Raw genomic sequence first — 21476 nt, forward strand, 5'->3', positions numbered from 1 at the left:
CTTCTCCTGCCCTCAATCCTTCCCAGCATCAGGCTTTTTTCCAATGAATCAGTTCTTTGCATCAGGTGACCAGAGTATTGGAGTTTCAGCTTCAGCATCAGTCCTTCCAATGAATATTCAGGACTGATTTCCTTTAAGATTGACTGGTTTGATCTCCTTGCAGTCCAAGGGAATCTCAAAAGTCTTCTTGAACACCACAATTCAAAAGCATCAATTCTTCGGCACTCAGCTTTCTTTAGAGTCCAACTCTCACGTCCATACACAACTACTGGAAAAACCATAGCTTTGACTAGATGGACCTTTGTCGGCAAAGTAGTGTCTCTGCTCTTTAGTATGCTGTCTAGGTTTGTCATAGTTTTTCTTCCCAGAAGCACGCGTCTTTTAATTTTAAGACTGCAGTCACCATCTGTAGTGATTTTGGAGCCCAAGAAAATAAAGTCTGTCACTGTTTCCATTGTTTCCCCATCTATTTGCCATGAAGTGGTGGAACAGGATACCATGATCTTCATTTTTTGAATGCTGAGTTTTAAGCCAAATTTTTCACTCTCCTCTTTCACTTTCATCAAGAGGCTCTTTAGTTCCTCTTCACTTTCTGCCATAAGGGTGGTATCATCTGCGTATCTGAGGTTATTGATATTTCTCCCAGCAATCTTGATCCCAGCTTATGCTTCATCCAGCCTGGCATTTCTCATGATGTACTCTGCATATAAGTTAAACAAGCAGGGTGACAATATACAGCCTTGACATACTCCTTTCCTGATCTGGAACCAGTCTGTTGTTCCATGTCCAGTTTTAACTGTTGCTTCTCAACCTGCATACAGATTTCTCAGGAGGCAGTTCAGGTGGTCTGGTATTCCCATCTCTTGAAGAATTTTCCACAGTTTGTTGTGATCTACACAGTCAACGGCTTTGGTGTAATCAATAAAGCAGAAGTAGATGTTTTACTGGAATTCTTTTGCTTTTTCTATGATACAACAGATGCTGGCAATTTGATCTCTGGTTCCTCTGCCTTTTCTAAATCTAGCTTGAATATCTGGAAGTTCACAGTTCACATACTGTTGAAGCCTGGCTTGGAGAATTTTGAGCATTTCTTTGCTAGCGTGTGAGATGAGTGCAATTGTGCGGTAGTTTGAACATTCTTTGGCATTTCCCTTCTTTGGAATTGGAATGAAAACTGACCTTTTCCAGTCGTGTGGCCACTGTTGTGTTTCCAAATTTGCTAGCATATTGAGTGCAGCACTTTGTCAGCATCATCTTTTAGGATTTGAAATAGCTCAACTGGAATTCCATCCCTGCACTAGCTTTGTTTGTAGTGATGCTTCCTAAGGCCCACTTGACTTCGCATTCCCGGATGTCTGGCTCTAAGTGAGTAATCACACCATCGTGGTTGTCTGGGTCATGAAGATCTTTTCTGTACAGTTCTTCTGTGTATTCTTGCCACCTCTTCTTAATCTCTTCTTCTTTTGAGATGTTCTTACTGTTTCTGTCCTTTATTGAGCCCATCTTTGCATGAAATATTCCTTTAATATCTCTAATTTTCTTGAAGAGATCTCTAGTCTTTCCCATTCCATTGTTTTCCTCTATTTCTTTGCACTGATCACTGAGGAAGGCTTTCTTATCTCTCCTTGTTATTCTTTGGAACTCTGCATTCAGATGGGTATATCTTTCCTTTTCTCCTTTGCCTTTAGCTTCTCTTCTTTTCTCAGCTATTTGTAAGACTTACTTAGACAACCATTTAGCCTTTTTGCATTTCTTTTTCTTGGGGATGGTCTTGATCACTGCCTCATGTACAATGTTATGAACCTCCATCCATAGTTCTTCAGGCACTCTTCTATCAGATCTAATCCCTTAAATCTATTTGTCACTTCCACTGTATAATCATAAGGGATTTGACTTAGGTCAAACCTGAATGGTCTAGTGGTTTTCCCTACTTTCTTCAATTTCAGTCTGAATTTGGCAATAAGGAGTTCATGATCTGAGCCACAGTCAGCTACCTGTCTTGTCTGTGCTGACTGTATAGAGCTTCTCCATCTTTGGCTGCAAAGAATATAATTAATCTGATTTCGGTGTTGACCATTGGGTGATGTGCATGTGTAGAGTCTCCTCTTGTGTTGTTGGAAGAGGGTGTTTGCTATGACTGGTGCATTCTCTTGGCAAAACTCTGTTAGCCTTTGCCCTGCTTCATTCTGTACTCCAAGGCCAAATTTGCCTGTTATTTCAGTTATCTCTTGACTTCCTACTTTTGCTTTCCAGTCTCTTATGATGAAAAAGACATCTTTTTTGGTTATTAGTTCTAGAAAGTCTTGTAGGTCTTCATAGAACTGTTCAACTTCAGCTTCTTCAGCATTACTGTTTGGGGCACAGATTTGGATTACTGTGACATTGAACGGTTTGCCTTGGGAATGAACAGAGATCTTTCTGTCATTTTTGAGATTGCACCCAAGTACTGCATTTTGGACTCTTTTGTCGACTCTTTTTGTTTTCCTTCAGCTCCCAGTTTAGAGATTTTTCCACTTCTCTTCACTAGATCACCCTAAACTTTAATCTGGGCCCAGTAACAGATCAGTGCTTTCTCCTCCTTTCACACTGTAGCCCAGCTACTTGTAGAAACTCCTGTTTCCCTCCTACAGTGTGAGTCCCTCGAAGGAAGGGCATTCGGTCCTTCTGCCCCTCCAGGAGGGCCCAGCACCACGCCTGACCCACGAATGTTTGTTGGATGGGATCTTACAAAGTCTAGAACTTCTAGAACTCAAAGGAACTTGGCAATCAATAACAGTTAACTTCCTCATATTACAGATAAGGCAATGAAAGGCCCAGAAAACCAAAATGACTTCTCAAATGAGAAGTCAGGCCTCCTGGCTCATAGACATCGTTCTTCTCATGACATTGCACTAATTTTCTGAAGATGTAACGGTCCTTTAGGCCTCAGTCACTGAACCCATCCCCAACCCCAATGCCCATTACAATTCATTGGAAACTGAACAATCCTCTAAGAACCTTCTGGAAGCCTGACCTCTTCACTGGAGCCCTCCCCACTTCTCCGTCCCACATGACTAAACGTCAGGTCCTTTCTGTGGGAACAAGCTTCCTTTTTCAGCTGCCTTTCCCTGAGTCCTGGCTCTGCCATTTCCAGTCCTTTCCCTGACCTCCCCCTGGGTCTTTGCCTGCCTCACTCGGTCCTGCCCTCCTGTCTTCTCAGCACCCCTCCTCCAGTCCAGCCGTCACCCCAACCACCCCAGGCCCAGCCTTCCACGTCCAGGGGGCCCTGGGAAAGTGGATTGTCCACTGTTGTCCCTTCAAGCCTCCTGTTCCACCTTCCAAACTCATTGACTGGACTCATTCGCTCACTCAGTTATGTCTGACTCTTTGTGACCCTATGGACTGTAGCCAGCCGGGCTCCTCTGTCCATGGGATTCTCCAAGCAAGAATACTGGAGTGGGTTGCTATTTCCTCCTCCAGGGAATCTTCCTAACCCAGGGATCGAACCCGGATCTCCTGTATCTCAGGCATTGTAGATGGATTCTTTACCGCTGAGCCATCACACTCAAATACCTCCCGTTGGATCTGGTGGGTACTCAGCTTTCCACATGGGTGACAGTTCCTACAGCATCTGCTTCAGCCCAGCTGTGGGTGTCCTGACCGTCTCCATGGGCTGCCATCCTAACACCCAAGTGCAGAGACACCCTCTCGACCCTGCCCTTCCCTCATTGTGGCCAGGCAGATTACAGCCAGCCCTACCTCTCTCCCTACAAGGAGGGCCCGATTCATTGGCTCCTGGGCCCCAGTGAGGGCCTTGCTTTTATCTGCTAAGACATTAGTCCTTCATTTCTCAGAAAGCTCACCAGGGCTCTTAGTGGGCAACCAGGCCTCTGTTAACACTAGTAATACTGCAGTTGAGTTTCACCTGCAGTTCAGTTTCTGTTTCAATGCCTGGTCCTATATGTTAGGGAGAAAGGTGGTCAGGACGGACTCCAGCACGGGACCAAAGGCAAGTGTACACAGGTGAACAGGGATATTGGTTTTCCCACAAAAGCAAGTGTCTCGGGATCCCTGTGAGGTGGTGTGGGCGGGTGGGCTGGCAGACAGCCATTGTCCCACTTCACCCAAAGCAGCTCCTCACTTACTTCTTTTATGTATTTGAAACACCTTCAAACCTTCAAATTTGAGACACCATTTCAAAAATGGACATCATTATTAAAATAAAAGTTTAAAAAAAAAAAAAAAAACAAGCACTGAACTGGGGCACTAGAGGAAGACTGGATCCCAGGATTAGGGCGAGGGTTCAGTTTTCATGACTGGAACACATAGTCATTCATTCACTCAACAAATGCTCTGAGTCACTACTGTCTACCCAGGGTCAGGATGACCTGACTTATGGCATAGACAAACAGTCTGGCATTCAAGTTGGGACTGTTTCTAAAAATTGCAAGCCTGCCTTGCCTGTGATCCAGTTACTGAACAAACCTTCTCCCATACAAGGCTGAAAACAGCAACCGTCGCTTATTTTGCTCACAAATGTGCTTTTGGGGCAGGGCTCAGTGAGCACCGTTCCTTTCTGCTCCATGCAGAGAATCACATTCACGCAGCTGGTGTTTAATTCTGGCCATCGGCTGGGCTCCCAGCTGAACAACCTAAATGTGGCTGTCCAGGCGCCTGCTTGCTTCCTTTCACTGCAGTGGCTGGATCTGAAGAAGGAGTAACCCAAGACAGAGGCGCGGAAGTGGCCAGTTTCTTAACCCCTGGGCCCAGAAGCTACCATATTGCTACTTACCCTATATTCTATTGGTGAAAAAGTCACAGATCTAAGAAAAGGGGACAAAGATTCCATCTGTTGATGAGAGGAGAGTCAAAGATTTTGGGATCATGTTTTAAAACTGCTGCAGACTTCAGTTCAGTTTAGTCACTGAGTCGTGTCCAACTCTTTGTGACCCCATGGACTGCAGCACGCCAGGCCTCCCTGTCCATCACCAACTTCCGGAGTTCGCTCAAACTCATTTCCATCGAGTCAGTGATGCCATCCAACCATCTCATTCTCTGTCGTCCCCTTCTCCTCCCACCTTCAATCTTTCCCAGCATCAGGGTCTTTTCCAATGAGTCAGTTCTTCACATCAGGTGGTCAAAGTACTGGAGTTTCAGCTTCAGCATCAGTTCTTCCAGTGAATATTCAGGACTGATTTCCTTTACGATTAAAGGGTTTGATTTCCTTGCTGTCCAAGGGACTCTCAAGAATCTTCTCCAACACCACAGTTAAAAAGCATCAGTTCTTTGGTACTCAGCTTTCTTTATCTGCAGACTTCAAGTTGGGAAGAAATGGCTTCAGCTATGGGGAGAATGGTGAGTGTTGTAAACCCAGCAAATCCCTCCCCTTCCTTCTACAAAGTATAAAGGATAAAACTGTGGGTTCTGGTACTGTCACTCCGGGACATTTGCACTGATCCGTAGAGCAACATGGAATATGCTACGGCAGCTCTCACAGACTGAATGATGGCCACCATACCCAGTCCCCAGCCCCAAGAATTGCCAGGGCTCCGGACGAAGTGTTCTTGATTTCTTCATGTCTTCCTTGACTGATTTGAGTTCTAGCACTTCCCCCCGTCCCCACCAACCACACTGACCTTCGTCCTTAGGGAATGTCTACTTGTCAATGTTCCTTGTAAAATGCTGCCCTTCACTCAGTATGTGTGTCCCTGACCAGCACCAATCACAGTGTCATCCCCTGATCAAATGATGCGCAGTTTGGCATCTCCAGCCATCACTTGGTTCGTTAACACAACTTGAGTTTGCCGGAGCCCGAAGACTTCTCTCCTGTGTTGCTGTTAAACTCTGGCCTCTCATTCAGAACAATGTGATTCCACAATTTTTAGGAGAATAACCTGTATTTTAATCTTTCCCAGTATCAGAGGAAAGATTGAGGGCAAAAGGAAAAGAGGGCAGCAGAGAGTGAGATGGTTGGATGGCATCACCAACTCAATGGACATGAGTCTGAGCAAACTCTGGGAGATAATGAAGGACAGGGAAGCCTAGCGTGCTGCAGTCCATGGGGCTGCAAAGAATCGGACATGACTTAGTGGCTGAACAACCATGACAGCCTGTGCTTAGGCAGCAGACAGTAGGGATGAAAGAGTGGGACCTCACATTACCCGCAGGAAGGAGAAGTCTCAATCCACATTAGAATTTTCCTCTCTCACAGCCCCCTTAGCTAAAGGGTCCTGTGGCCTGAAGTCTGGCCTGCACAGTGATTTTTGCAGAGTTTAAAAATCCACAACTGGACCATGAAATCATCTCGAGAGATGCCAACGTCCAATTTCACTTCTCCACCCAAACCAGGCCTCCTACTCCTTCCCAAGGAAGAAAGGGCACATCCAGGGGAAGGTTTGGCTCTGAAGCTGACAGGTGGTGGCCCAGGGCTAGATTTATTTGGAAACACCTAATTAAGCTCCAGGGTAAACCAGTCATCAAGGTGTTTAATTGGCAGCATGTGAGTATTAGGAGCTAATTAAGTCGCTCCCTCATACTTTAATTAATGTTTGTCATTTGGCCACTGCATGGCTGGCGCAAGTTTCAGGAAGACAGAAGGGCTCAGTGGCCAGCGCTTAGGCCATGCTCCTAGCTGTCCCCGCACCAGGGCAGAGCTGAGCAGAGGGACAGCGTGTGGGGCTATGCAGCTCAATCCACGGCCCGCGGCCCAGAAGCCACTTTGAATTCACTTAATAACAGTTACTGAGGCTCTACTCCATGCCAGTCAGCCAGACGGAGAGGACAGTGGAATCTCAACAGGATGATATTCAAACCCCACCCCTGCCTTTTACTGGTTGCATAACCACGCACCACCCGGCCTTTGCAAATTTCCATGATTTTATCTGTAGAATGAAGACAAAAATCAGCTCTACCTCATACAGCTCTTATTTTAAAATAAAAGTCAGACATCCTCAATCCTGTGTTCAGAACCTTCAGGGACTTCCCATCCCAGAAGGAAAACTGAAGCCCTCTCGGTGATGAGAAGCACTTTCCATGGTCCTTCTCCTTCCCCTGTTCCCCTCCCCGCTCAGCTCGCCACCTTCTCCCCCTCCTTTCTTCTCCCTCTCCTCACTCAGACTTCGCTGCTATTCCTTGGACCCCAAGTCCCCTCTTTTCTCAGGGCCTTGGCACTTGCTGCCCCTTTGCCTATACAATTGACTCTTGAACAACACCGGGGTTAGGGTGCCAACCCTTCATGGTGGAAAATCCATGTGTAACCCTGATGCTGGGAAAGACTGAAGGCAGGAGGAGAAGGGGACAACAGAGGATGAGATGGTTGGATGGCATCACTGACTCGATGGACATGAGTTTGAGCAAGGTCCGGGAGTTGCTGATGGACAGGGAAGCCTGGCATGCTGCGGTCCATGGGGTTGCAAAGAGTCGGACACAACTGAGCGACTGAACTGAACTGAACTCACATTCAGCCCTCCATATTCATGGTTCTTCTGTATCTGCAGTTCTGCATCCGTGGATTCAACCAACCTCAGATCCTATAGTGCTATAGTACCTACTGTTGAAAAATATGCATAAAATGACCCCTGCAGCTCAAACCTGTGTTTTTGAACGTCAACTGTAATATTCTCACCAAATATCCACAAAGTTCACCCCCTCAGTCTTTGCTCAAATCACCTTTTCAGAGAGGCATCCTCTGACCTCTCCATCTAAAATTCTAAGAATCCCCCACCATCAAAAATCAAAAGCTGGCAAGCATCATGTCTGCCTTATTTTTCCCCTTATCATTTATCATCTTATTTATACAATATATTGGGCTTCCCTTACGGCTCAGTGGTAAAGAATCCACCTGCCAATGAGGGAGATGTGGGTTCAATCCCTGGGTGGGGAAGATCCTAAGGAGAAGGAAATGACAACCCACTCTAGTATTCTCGCCTGGGAAATCCCATGGACAAGGGAGCCTGGTGGGCTAGAGTTTATGGGATAGCAAGAGTGGGACACGACTTAGCAACTAAAACGACAACAATACAATATATTGCGCTTATTTATTTAGAACGCCTGCCCATTTCAACATATAAAGTAAACTCAATGATAGCAGAAAAGGTTTTGTCTGTTTTGCTCCCAGCTATACTTACAGTGTCTAGAACAATGCTTGGTCCATGGCAGGCACTTAATAACTATTTGTTGAATAAATGAATGAGTATTAAATGAGATAAGGCATCCAAAGGACACAGCACATGTAAGGTACGTATTGGTGCCAATGAACATTCATTTCCTTCTCTTGACACTGCACTTAGAACAGGTTTCTCTGCCTTTAAAGACCTCAAATCTACAAGAGGAACAGCTAACCACACACCCCTGCTGTACAAATAATCCTCCACTCGCACCCCAAAAGCAAGAGCAGAGGGAGGATGGACAGGAGACCCCAGGCGGCAAGACTGATTTGTTGCTTCAGGAATGCAGAGGATTTATCTAACACCTGCTTACGACAACTGTTCTGCCTTGTGCCATGGAAATTCAAACAAGAATGCCACATCTTGCCCACCTAAGGAGCTTACAATCTAGAGTTCAGCAAATGTTCCCATAAGGGACTAGATACTATTTTTTTTTTATTTTTATTTTTTAACACCAAAACATTTTGTATTGGGATATGGCTGATTAACAATGTTGTGGTAGTTTCAGGTAAATAGTGAAGGGACTCAACCATACATACATATGTATCTGTTCTCCCCCAAATGCTTCTCCAGATACTAAATATTTTTCACTTTATGGATCAAACAATCTCTAGTAACTACTCAGCTTTGCCACTGTGGCCCAAAAGCAGCCATAGGGAATATACAAATGAATAGGTGTGGCTGTCTTCCAATAAAACTCAACTTACAAACACTAAAATTTGAATTTCATATCACTTTCATGTATTATAAAATATTATTCTTCCTTTTATTTTTTTCAATCATTCAATCATTTAAAAATGTGAAAACTATTCTTAGTTAAAGTCACTCAGTCATGTCCAACTCTTTGCCACCCCATGGACTATATAGTCCATGGAATTCTCTAAGCCAGAATACTGGAGTGGGTAGCCTTTCCCTTCTCCAGGGGTTCTTCCCAACTTAGGGATCGAACCTAGGTCTCCCACATTGTAGGCGGATTCTTTACCAGCTGAGTCCCCAGTGAATCCTTAGCTTAGAGCCCACACAAGAGCAGACCAGATTTGGCCGCTGGGCTGTAGTTTGCCAATCCCTTGTCTAGATGGGGAGAAAGAAGACTCAATCACTTCTAACTAAGGTTTGAAACATGATGCTACAGACTAAATCTCATAAATGCTCATGGAAGAGGGTGGTAACTAGAGAAGGACCAGAACCAGCAGAGGGTGCTTTGGGGGAAGAGGTGAGACTTAGGGCAAGCAGTGGGATATGGTTAGGGTCAGGTAGGCTAAGTGGTGGGCTGAGAGCTTCCTGGCATGGAAACTAACAGTAGCAGTAATAATAATAGTTCCAGCAGGGCCAGCTCTCAGTATTTTATAAGCATTGTTCAATTTCATTCTCATAGTAAGTAAATTTACCCACTTTTCAAATGAGGAGACCAAGGCTCAGAGGGTTAATAATTTGCCCAAATAGACAAAGTCAGCAGCCAGAGTCAGACTCCCAGCTAAGGTTGTCTGCCTCCAAAGCCCACCCTCCCTCCCACTAACTTCCGCACTTTGATCTAGATTCCCTCCCATTTCCTGTGATCAGATGCTGCCACGTCCCTGGTGTGCCTGTATTCATGTAAATAACCATTTCTTAAATACACTCAATGAAAAATCAATTACATAGCAAAGTGGCTGAGGTTTGGATAAACAATCTAATTGTTCCCTCTGGGGCTGCTGACTGAGCAATGCCTGCTGAGAGAAGAAAGAGAGTTAACATTTATTAAGAGCTCTGCCTCAGGCACTGAATATGCATATCCTTCCTCCTGGACCATATGGGTCTGAGCCCCTGTGGCCAAGCCCCCACTTCACCCCAGGGAAGCTGCTGGTCTTTACCGTTGCATGCATGATGTATCTGTAGTGAGGACCCCAGCACCAAGGCAGATCTCTAACTAAGGCAGACTGGAGGACTTGACCCCTAGGCGTACCTTCCAGGTTCCTTACTCAAAGAGGAACACCCAGCTGCCTGCTACCTGACAAGTGTTTGATTGTGATTATATCTTTCCTGGAAGGCCATTCTGCTTACAGCCCTAGTTGTCCCTCAGGAGTTCTGATCATTATTCTTAGACTTTTTTCCTTTTTCAAGTCAGGACACTGTTCTTGGCTGATATGCAAAGATCCCCAAAAGGTGTATTCCATCAAACCTTATCAATCATTAACACCTTACTGTGAATTAGTTTTCAAAACTTCTCAACCAGACAGGTAATTAAAATTGAGCAATTGGCTAGAGACCACGCAAAAGCCAGGTTTAAGGCATAGAAAAGGAAGGTTGAAGAAGTGGTTTTTGACAAGAAAGACTCTGAAAATAAGTTATGGTATTCCAAAGGAGTGAATTTGCATGGGCTCTTTCTTTCTTTCCCTGTTAGCTATTATCATGAGTTATTTATGGTGAGCCAGGGAAGGTATGTGGCTGATGATGCTTGAAGAAATAAGATACAGTTCCTTACCTGAGATTCACAAATAATTACAACAGCATATAATAAGCACTGCAGGAACTCAAAAGCGCATCTGGAGTAAAGAGCTCCAAGTTCTGACCATCTGACTATGGAAGCCATGGGATACCTGAAGGCGCCCTGAACAGGAAGTTGGGAGATAAAATTTCTAATCCTCATTCAGCTGTGTGTGTGCTTGTTCTATGACCTTGCATGAAAACCCTTCCCCTCTCTGAGCCTTGGTTGACTCATTCATTCATATTAATTCACTCAACTTTGTGCCAGGGCTGTGCTAAGCTTTGGGGATGGATAGCGTGTTAATATAATAGGTACTATTACTGCTCTCATAGGTTTTACAGTCTAATGGGATAAACAGACATGAAAGAAATAATTTCACAGATAATTTTCCTATAAAGTGAAGAAGTAAGTCTAGACCACATATTTCCAAACTTGCTACAGAATAGAATCAACTGGGAAGAAAGACTTAGGAAAAAAAGATGAATATTTGGATATTATCCCCAAAGATTATAATCCAAACTGACAGGACTTAAGCATAAATATTTTTATAAATTCCCCCAACTGATTTTAATATGCTACCACAGTTGAGAACCACTGAGCTAGCTTCTAAATTTTCTTCCTGCTCTACGTCTGTTAGTCATTTATAGACTGTGGATAATCTAAGACATACCTGCATAGATATATAAATTTCTGTATACTTATATGTATGTTGAGAGACAAAGATAAATGGAGATACAGAATGTGTGTGAGGGAAAGAGAGAGAAAACAAAAAAAGACCATGTAGCCTGTAAGTAAGACAAAACATTGGAGACCAGTGAGGGATCGATACACATCCACATTTCCTAAACTTAGCCCTGAGATTTGTTTGGCTGGATGTTTGTTTAGAGACTGTTTGCCTCTTTGACGTTTTTTCTTCTTTTGCTCTTTGTCTATAACACTCTGACTTAGGAGGGAGTGAGGTTCAAGAGCGAGGGGACATATGTATGCTTATGCCTGATTCCCCTTGATGTATGGTAGAAACAAACACAACATTGCAAAGCAATTATCCCCCAATTAAAAAAGAAAAAAACCCTTTGATTTAACTCAGAGAAGTGTTGACCTGAAACAAATAGACTGCCAATTTTTTCTCCAGGGAAAAAAAGCGGGGGGAAGGTTTATTTGGGATCAGCAAAAACTGCAATTCAGTGTTTGCACACGGTGAACCACATGCAAATCCCCAACAAAAATGTAGATAACTCCTTCAGAGAGGAGGAAAGGAAATTGGCAGGGCTAGAGTAAACAAAGGGTCCCTTGGAGGAGTTAAGAGTCTGAAGCATGAAGGCTTTCATTGGCTGAGTTGTAACTGCCTCTCATTGGCTGGGTTCTTGCCAGGCTGGCTTTTCATTGGCTGAGTTGTAACTGCCTGTCATTGGCTGGGTTCTGGCCGGACAGGAAGAAGATGTCTTTCCTCTTCTTGTTGGGCTCTGCTCTCATCACAAGACGTAGGAGCTGCCTCTTTTGATCTCCTGATTCTTTTAATCGAGATGTTTGTTTATTAATTTTTACAGCAGCAGTGTGCCCAGCTCTGGGCCCACATTTCCTAGTCTCCAAGTCAGCTAAATGTGACAAATGAGATGCAGATAGAGCTTATGGGATGGAACTTCCAGGAAATCCCAAGGGAGATGCTCGACAAGGGGAAGCAATGCCATGCCCTTCACCCTTTTCTCCCAACTTTCAGCTTGAAACAGGTATGTGATGGTGAGCTCAGAGTTAGCCATCAGGAACTGTGTCGTGACTGGGGGATGGAAGTTGCAAGCAAAGGATCTAAGACTCTCTAGATAAAAGGAGCCTGAGCCCCAAGGGATGCCTTAGGGTCATAGTCACCTGGACTGCCAGCTTCTGGATTTCATTCATCTGAAAGGAAATAAAAACTTTACTTTGTTTAAACAGCACACTGGAAATTATTTGCCTCTAGCACAGGCAATCTGTAGGGGGGAAAAGCACCCCTATTCAAATAAGTTTGGGAAATATTTCACACCACAGTATAGTTCTCCACCTTGTCTGTCAAGACTCCCATTATAAAATATATAACCAACAAGGACCTACTGTATAGCACAGGGAACTATACCCAACATTTTGTAACAACCTATAAGGGAAAAAATTGGAAAAAAAAAAAACATATATGTGTAACTGAATTACTGTGCTATATACCTGAAACTAACACAACACTGTAAATCAACTGTACTTCAATAAAAAAGAATTCCCATTGCACATTTGCTCATATTAAAGGTTCATAACAAAGAAACCTGTTCACTTTGTTTAAAGAATTTCAGAACGTGGCTTTCTCCACACTCTCTTCCCACACCTACAGACTCAATACAGACACGTAGAGCATCTTTTAATATTGCTCAAAGCTAATATTCTTCAGTGCATTTTGATAATCTCAGACATCAAAACATTACATTCCAGAAAACTCAACATCTGAGCCACTCAATCCAAAACATCAATCAAATGTTTCATAAGAGATGTGACAACACAACCAGTGAAATGTTTTATTTTCCATTTTGTTGTTGGCACATTGGAGAGGCAAAGTCACAAGTGTCCTACTCAGAAAATAGCAACAACAACCCAAAGCCAAAATGGCCTAGGTGAGCTTTCTCCCTCCAGCAGCAAATTGCTCCCATTGCCTTCTGTTCTCAGCTCCATGCAGTGAACTGACCTGTTTTCTCACTCTGGCTTGCCTGGAAGGCTTCCTGGGATATAAACAAAAATCAAGGCTGCCCAAAAACTGGCTTTCAGAGTAAAGCTCTTTTGGCAAGCCCATTTCTCAGGCAGAGCTGGGAGGGTACAAATCACCTTCCATTAGCAGCTCCTTCACAGTCACTAACTCAGCTGTCCACATAATACGGCCCCACTGATTCAGGCTTGGCTTTCCTGAATCTGTGGTTTAGTGTCTGTCATTGACTTTGGAACATCCCCAGTCATTACTATTTCACATATTTCTTCTGCTCATGTATGTCTTTCTTCTCCTTTTGGAATTCTAATTGTGTGTATGTTATACCTTTCATTTCACCAGATCAGTGGTTCTCAGAGTATGGTCCCTGAACCAGTAATATCAATATCACTTGGAAAGTCATTTAAAATGCAATTATCAGGCTCCATTCCAACCCAGACCCATTTATTCAGAAACTCTGGCATGGAAGATATATGTGTTTAATCAAGATCTCTAGATGACTCTTTTGCATGCCAAGGTTTAAGAACCTCTTCACTAAAGCAAGAAAAGGACCATCAGGACATCTGAAAGGAGTGATACAGAGGAAAGTACAACAACTAGAAATATTTAGTGTTTCTCAGAATCTTGTCCTTAATATTCTAGTTTGAATATCAGCGGTGCACTTTTTGGAGAATTTCATGACTTAAAGGAGGCCTAAAGGAAAACATGAGACTAACCCCAAATCAACTGCCAGCCTCTTGGCCTCCTTCAACTCAGCTCCCAGCAGTGGCTCCCAAATCAGGCCGCATCTCACTCTGAGAGTTCATTTGAAATGAACTCTAGACCAATAAACCAGAAACTCCCAGGTTTGAAGCCCATGAAGCTATACCTACAGCATGATTCCCTGGGTTTTCTGACTTGGTTAGTCCATGACCTGGCCATAGAGGACCGCTGCTAGAGCTCTATAACTGGACCCATTGGCTACTCTTCACGAACACTGTTTCCACCCCCAAACCAGTACTGATATGTCTTGGGCCATATTTAAACAGCCTCTGCCTCTCTGTCTCTGCTCCCCTCTGTCACCTTTCTTCAGGTTGACCACACCCTGAGAGATGGCTCCAGAGAGGAGGGGTGGGGTTCATGTGACACCCCTACTCTCCTTTGGTGTGATCAGACACAGGGCCTAGTGTTCTCGGCACATAGGCTGACTGTCCTCACTGTCCCCACTCCCACCAGGATGTAATTCTTTCTGTTCCTTCTTCCCCACTCAATCCCACTGAGGCTGGCCCATGGAAACATGGAGCGACTCATAAATTCTAATTAATTAACCTCAAGTCCCTGATCTAACCTTAGACCCCAGTCACTACTTAGAGGCCCTGCTGGTTCATATGCTTTTACTGGCTTTACATCTTAAGACTATTACTTGGTGCCATGCCCCAGCCCACAGCTGGTACCTTGCTCCCTTAGAGGGACGTCACATGAGGACTGTCATCTTACCTGTCTCTGGAGTGTTCCAAGCATCAGTCATTCCAGGATCCCTAGGCCCTCCCATCTGTTGGGAACCTGTCACTCTCCTGGAGCCAGTGGGTTCTGGAATCACACTGGGAGTTCTGTGCCCTGTGGACATGGGCTCATTTTGATCTCTTCAGTGTCAGTGAGAGGAGGAACTGGACTCTGGAATCTGGCCTGTCCCTGTAGATGGACTCATTCTAGATTCCAAGACTTCTCCAACCCTTCCCTCCTGCCAGAGCTCAGACTAGGGTCAGGCAAGGGAGGCACCTAGGAGACACTCACTGCCAGCATCAGGCCAGTGCAGGGTGGGTGTCTGAGGGTTCATGCTTTCTTTTGTTAACATGCTTTCCTACATTTTGCACCTTAGGCTCCTCACTCACTCTGGTCCTGGCTCTGCCTCCTGATCCGAGTTGCCATGACTGTGCCAGGCAGATCCCTGTGAGAGACTGAAAGTAGGACGCCATCCATCCCAAGGCCTCAAAACGACATTGAGTGTTTATTGTACATCTCTAGGTTCCAAGCACAAAGAAAGCAGAGTGCCTGCCTGTAAGGAGCTCAGAGCATGGGAGGGAAGGGAAGCATATGAGTGAAGTTGGCTAGAAGAAGGGCCCAGCTGAGGGGTAGGTGGAAGGGCAGAGAGCCCGGGCTGAATGACAGAAGAGACGGCTTCAAGGAGGCAGTAGTCTCCCACGACCATGGGAAATGTGCAGACTACATCTCAGGGGAGAAGGTGAGAGGCTGACAGCAGGTAGAAAATAGTGTGACTCAAGCTGGGGTGTGTTCTGAGACTCGCAAGTGCTCAGCACCATTAGAGGGTCAGAGACTTGGAAAGAAGGATGAGAGATGAGGATAGGAAGAGGATTGTAGAGAGCCCTGCAGAGCCTGTGAAGGCGTGCTGGCCTCCCCAGGTGGCGCCAGTGGTCAAGAACCCACCTGCTGATGCAGGCAGACCTAAGAGACACAATTTCGATCCCTGGGTCGGGAAGATCCCCTGGAGGAGGGCATGGCAACCCACTCCATTATTCTTGCCTGGAGAATCCCATGGACAGAGGGGCCTGGAGGGCTATGGTCCACAGGGTCACACAGAGTCGGATACAACTGAAGCAACTTAGAATGCAGGCATGCGTGGGCTTCCATCTGTGGAACATGGGGCATCTGGGAAGATTTTGAGGCAGGGGTGGAGAGGAACTAGATTTCAGCATCACGAAGAATCAGGGACTGGGGCCCATGCACGAAATCATCAATGGGGGAACCAGTTGGGAGACTATGTTAAGGACAGCAGCCAAGTAGTGGCTGAATTTCTACATCAGGGCCATCAGATTCCTGAGGGAGTGAGTCTGTGGGCTGGAGACAGAGGCAGCACCAAGGAGCCAGGAGCTCTTAATAGACACCTGGCAATTCCCAAGCATCCGCCAAACGCTGACCTCTGCAGAAAGAGGACTGAGTGGGGCCCAGCTGTTCGGGGGGCTGCAGCCTCCAGAGCCACCTCTTAGAGGTGCGTGCAGCCTGTTTTCCAGGATTCTCATGCAGCTGCCGCTTTGACAAACCTCTCTTGGGAAGAAAACCTTCTCTCTCCTGCCCAGAAAGCAGTCACCTACCTGTTGTAGAGCCCTTCAGGTTCGGGACTAAACAGCTTCATGCTATCAGAAGGTTTAAAGAAAAATGGCCAGATAACTTCCAAGCTACCTTCTTGCCCCCATCAGTCTGTGATTTTAGGATTCCACGTGTATCAGATACAAACGCTGAAGACTTCATTTCCTGTAGAGTTCCTTGTTGACGTGATTCTGTGTCTGTCCTACGTATACTAATACTTCCTTTCCTCTAGCCACTCCGGGAACCCCCAAGCCCAGCCACTGACTTCTCTCATCTGGATCACAGCTAGAACCTTCTTCATGGCCTTCCTACTGTCAGTTTTGCCTCCGCTGCTTATTCCATTTTCCATGAAGAAGCCAGACGAGAATTTCTAAAGCATGTCAATCTGTTCAGGGCCTGCATGCATGCTAAATCACTTCAGTCACCTTCGACTCTGCGGCGCTATGGACTGTAGCCCTCCAGGCTCCTCTATCCATGGGATTTTCTGGTCAAGAATACTGGAGTAGGTTGCCATGTTCTCCTCCAGGGGATCTTTCCGATTCAGGGATCAAGCCCACATCTCCTGCTTTGCAGGCAGATTCTTTACTGATGAGCCTCCAGGGTAGTCCATTCAAGGCATATTCCCACTTAAAATCCTTCCTGTTGAGACTTCCCTGGTGGTCCAGTGGTTGAGAATCCACCTTTTAATGCAGGGGATGTGGGTTCAGTCCCTGGCCAGGGAACTAAGATCCCACATGCTGCAGGGCAACTAAGCCTGCATGTCACAACTAGAGAGCCTGCAGGCCTTAATGAAGACCCAGTGCAACAAAATAAAAAATCCTCCCTGTTGCCTTCAATGATGCTTTTGGGGTGGGGTTGGGGGTGTATGCCATGCGGCATGAAAGATCTTAGTTCCCCAAGCAGGGGGATCAAACCTGTGATCCCTGTGGTGGAAACACGGAGTCTTAACCATTGGACCACCAGGGAACTCTCCTCCAGTGATGCCTTTAAAGGGCTCACTGGACCCTTCATGTTGCAGCTGCCCCATAACCTCTTCCACTCTCACCAGCTCTTTCCCCACCCCCAATCTGAGCAATGAGAAATCTCTTCCAGTTCTCTAAACCCCTTGAACCTCTGCACAGACCACAGAACCTCTGAGTCTCTGCACAAACCACTCTTTTTGCCTAGAGCAGTGCTGGCCAGCAGGAAAACACCAGAAGAACTCAAGCAATTTACACCATCTTAAATTTTCTAGCAGTCACATTTAAAAACAAAAAGTAGAAATAGGTGACCTTATCGTTAATAATACACCTTATTTAATTCAATCTATCCAAAATGTTGGGCTTTCCTGGTGGCTCAGTGGTAAAGAATTTGCCTGCCAATGCAGAAGACACAGGTTCGATCCCTAGGTGGGGAAGATCCCCTGGAGAAGAAAAATGGCAACCCGCTTCACTATTCTTGCCTGGAAGACTCCATGGACAGAGGAGTCCAGTGGGCTACAGTCCTTGGGATGGTGGAGTCAGACACGACTGAGCAACTAAACAACATCCAAGATGTATCACACATTCAACATGCAATTAAGATAATAAAATATTGAGATAACTTACATTCTTTTTCACACTAAGTCTTCAAAACTAGTACATATTTTACACCTATAGCACATGTCAATTTGGATGTGTCATATTTCCAAGCGCTCAGCAGCCACATTTAGCTAGTAGTGTTGCTAGTGGTAAAGAACTCTTCTGCCAGGGCAGGAGACATAAGAGACGTGGGTTCAATCCCTGGGTCGGGAAGATCCCCTGGAGGAGGGCATGGCAACCCACTCCAGTATTCTTGCCTGGAGAATCCCATGGACAGAGGAGCCTGGGGGGGCCACAGTCCACGGGGTCGCAAAGAGTCAGACACGACTGAAGCGATTGAGCACGGCCCAGCATAGTGGACAGCCCCCCCGCCCCCCCGGCCGCCAGAGCATCCTGCCTCTGCTCTGTCCAGGACGTGCCCACTCTTCAGGCTCAGCAGGAAGGGCACTGTCTCTAGCTGCATCCAGGGGCCCTCCTCTGATCCCACAGTCCCTAACAGCCCCTGTGGTCACTCTCACATGGAAGCACTAAAGCCTGTGTTCTAATCTGAATCCAAGACCAGAGGCTCCATGAGGACGAGAACCACGGGGGCCTGGTGTAGCACTGAGCGCCTGCTCTGGGCCCAGCAGCAGACATATATTGTAGGTACCAGTCAGCGTCTGTTGAAGGAAGTAGAGTAATCTCATGCATCCTCACCCACTACTGGGAGGTACTAAGATGATTTGAAATCCCTTGTTCAGTTCAGTTCAGTCGTTAAGTCGTGTCCGATCTTTGCAACCCCATGGACTGTAGCATGCCAGGCTTCCCTGTCCATCAGCAACTCCCAGAACTTCACAACTTCCCTGTCTTTCACCAACTCCCGAATCTCTCAGAATCCCTTGAGAGATTCCCTTTCGCCTCACCCTTCCTTTCTACACCATCTGCATGTACACACACACACATACACATACACTCATCACACACACAACTTCACACTTACAAACACTGTTGCACTGAAACACATATACACTCACACACACACACACTCATACACACACACACACACACATGCATGCCACACACTCTCAAACTCATGCTCACACACATATCCACACACTCATACACTAACATGCATTGCAAACTCACACATGCTTACCCCCAGGCATGCTGCAGAGGTTGGTGGGATGTCCAGAGAGGTGTTTTACCTGCTGTCGGTCACAGAGCACCCCTGGGGCAGGCCTGGGACTGTATCCCAAGGTGACCACCCCCATCCAGGCAACCAGGCTGCCTCTCACTGGACGAGCAGGACCACAAGCAGCACAAGTGTGTCTGGGTGCGTCAAGAATGGTTCCTGTTTGCTGCCAGCCAGCAACTGATGCCAGAACCAACCATCAGTTAGGGACATTCCTGGACACCTATGCTGTTAGGACCGGTCTCCCTGGCGGCACTGCCTCCGAGAGAATGCTGATTCCGAGGGCAAGCAGACTGACACAGCAGGGGATTCGGTTCCGCTCGCCAAGACCTGGCACCTTATCATCCTTGCAAGGTGAGGAGCTGAACATCTCAACAACCCGATCACCCCCAGTCTCCTAGAAGACAAGCCAGACTTGTAGCCGAGGCCAGGGGAGTTATAGATGATGTCTTAGAAAAGAAGTCTGAGAGCTGGAGCATGCAATTGTGCTGTGTGGTGGTGGCGGTGGTTGAGTCGCTCCGTCAGGTCTGACTCTTCGCGACCCCATGGACAGGAGTCCGCCAGGCTCCTCCATCCATGGGATTCTCCAGGCAGGAGCACTGGAGTGGGTTGCCATTTCCTTCTCCATGTGCTGTGTGACCTAAGGCAATTAAAAGACCTCTCTGGGCCTAGTACCAACGTCTATACTTTGTGTGACTGTAGGTGTGGGCAGATGTATGTGAGTATGTAAGTCATTGTGAGTGACCATGAGTATATATGGATTTTTCTGTGTTTGTGAGTCTGTGAGTCTATATGTGTGTGACTACAACAGTATGTGTAAGTGTAAAGGTGTCTGAGAGAGTGTTTGGGAGTATACAGTGGATATGAGCTTATAAGGGTGTGTGCATGTATATGTGTATACATATGCATTTAGATGTTGGAAAAAGACATTCAACATGAATGGACTTTCCTAGGGGTCTGCAGATAATGGTTAATTTTATCAGTTGCAAGTCCTCAAATTTCTGGTTCCCTTTTTTCATCCTTCCCCATTTTAATCACCCTTCTCTCATTTTACAAAAGAAAAGTGTTTCCTTCACCCATTCCCAACTCTATCCTGGTGTTCTCTCCAGGATGTAAAATCCTTCAGCACAGCAAACAAAAAGGACAATTAAAGATATTATTTTGGTGAATTAAGGCACAGTAACTCCACCTTGGGACTTCCATTCTTTCCCTGTTTCATCCATTCTTTAGGAAAAAGAAAGCCACATTCTACATGGTGGATCATTATAGAAGTGACTTTTTAAAAAAATTTTATTGGAAGATAATTGCTTTACAATAAACATCGTGCTGGTTTCTGCCATGCATCAACATGAATCAGCCACAGGAATACATATATCATCTCCTTCTTGAGCCTCCCTCCCACCTCCCACCCATCCCACCCCTCTAAGTTGTCACACAGCACCAGTTTGAGCTCGCTGCTCCATACAGCGAATGTCCACTGGCTATCTATTTTACGCATGGTAATGTGTGTGTTTCCACGCTACTGTCTCAGTTTGTCCCGCCCTTTCTTCCCCCCACTGTGTCCGCAAGTCTGCTGTCTATGTCTGTGTCTCTGCTGCTGCCTCTGCAGACAGGTTCACCAGAAGCATTAGTCAGGTGTATTATGGAGTACAGGCGGTGGGTGTGTTGGCATTTGGGGCAAGGACAGCAGTTCTGCATTCCTAAGTCTTGTCAAAAATGCATGGCTTTGACAAGAGTCTGGGGAGAAGGAAGGAAAGACAACATTGTAAGCATTAATGAAGGCTAAAAATGGCTTTCCCTCACCCACCGTAGCAAAGAAAAGTGATCCTTCTCAACGTCTCTCAATACTCAATTCTAGGATGAGCCAAAACCAAAACAGCAAAGAACGACAAAACCTTTGAACAGCCACACCAGCCCAGGTTTGTCACACTGATTCTTTTAAACACAACTGAAGCATTTTCAGGGGCTACTAAAGTTGAAAAGTTGTACTGGATATAACCCACAGATAAAAGTTTTATGTGATTTCTTTTGAATGCAGTGTGCATTATTTAGTAGGTTGTTAAAATCTATTTTATCAAGTAATATAGTGAGATATATATTCCAATTACAATCAATCCTGAGATTACTTCATCTTATAAAATGTTTAAATAGTTTCCCTCCTACAACTCCTATTAATCAAGAAAGAAAATTAAATGCTAGCTGTTGGACAAGCTCATTTTTAGCAACATATACCTTTTCCTCTCATTAAATGTGTTAGAAAATTTATCTCAATGTCTATGAAATTAAAGGAGTTATTTCTGTGTTTTCATACAAGATTCTTATTTATTTCCAAAAACTAATT

This window comes from Cervus canadensis, chromosome 13 (assembly GCF_019320065.1).
Source record: "Cervus canadensis isolate Bull #8, Minnesota chromosome 13, ASM1932006v1, whole genome shotgun sequence".
In the NCBI taxonomy this organism is placed as follows: domain Eukaryota; kingdom Metazoa; phylum Chordata; class Mammalia; order Artiodactyla; family Cervidae; genus Cervus; species Cervus canadensis.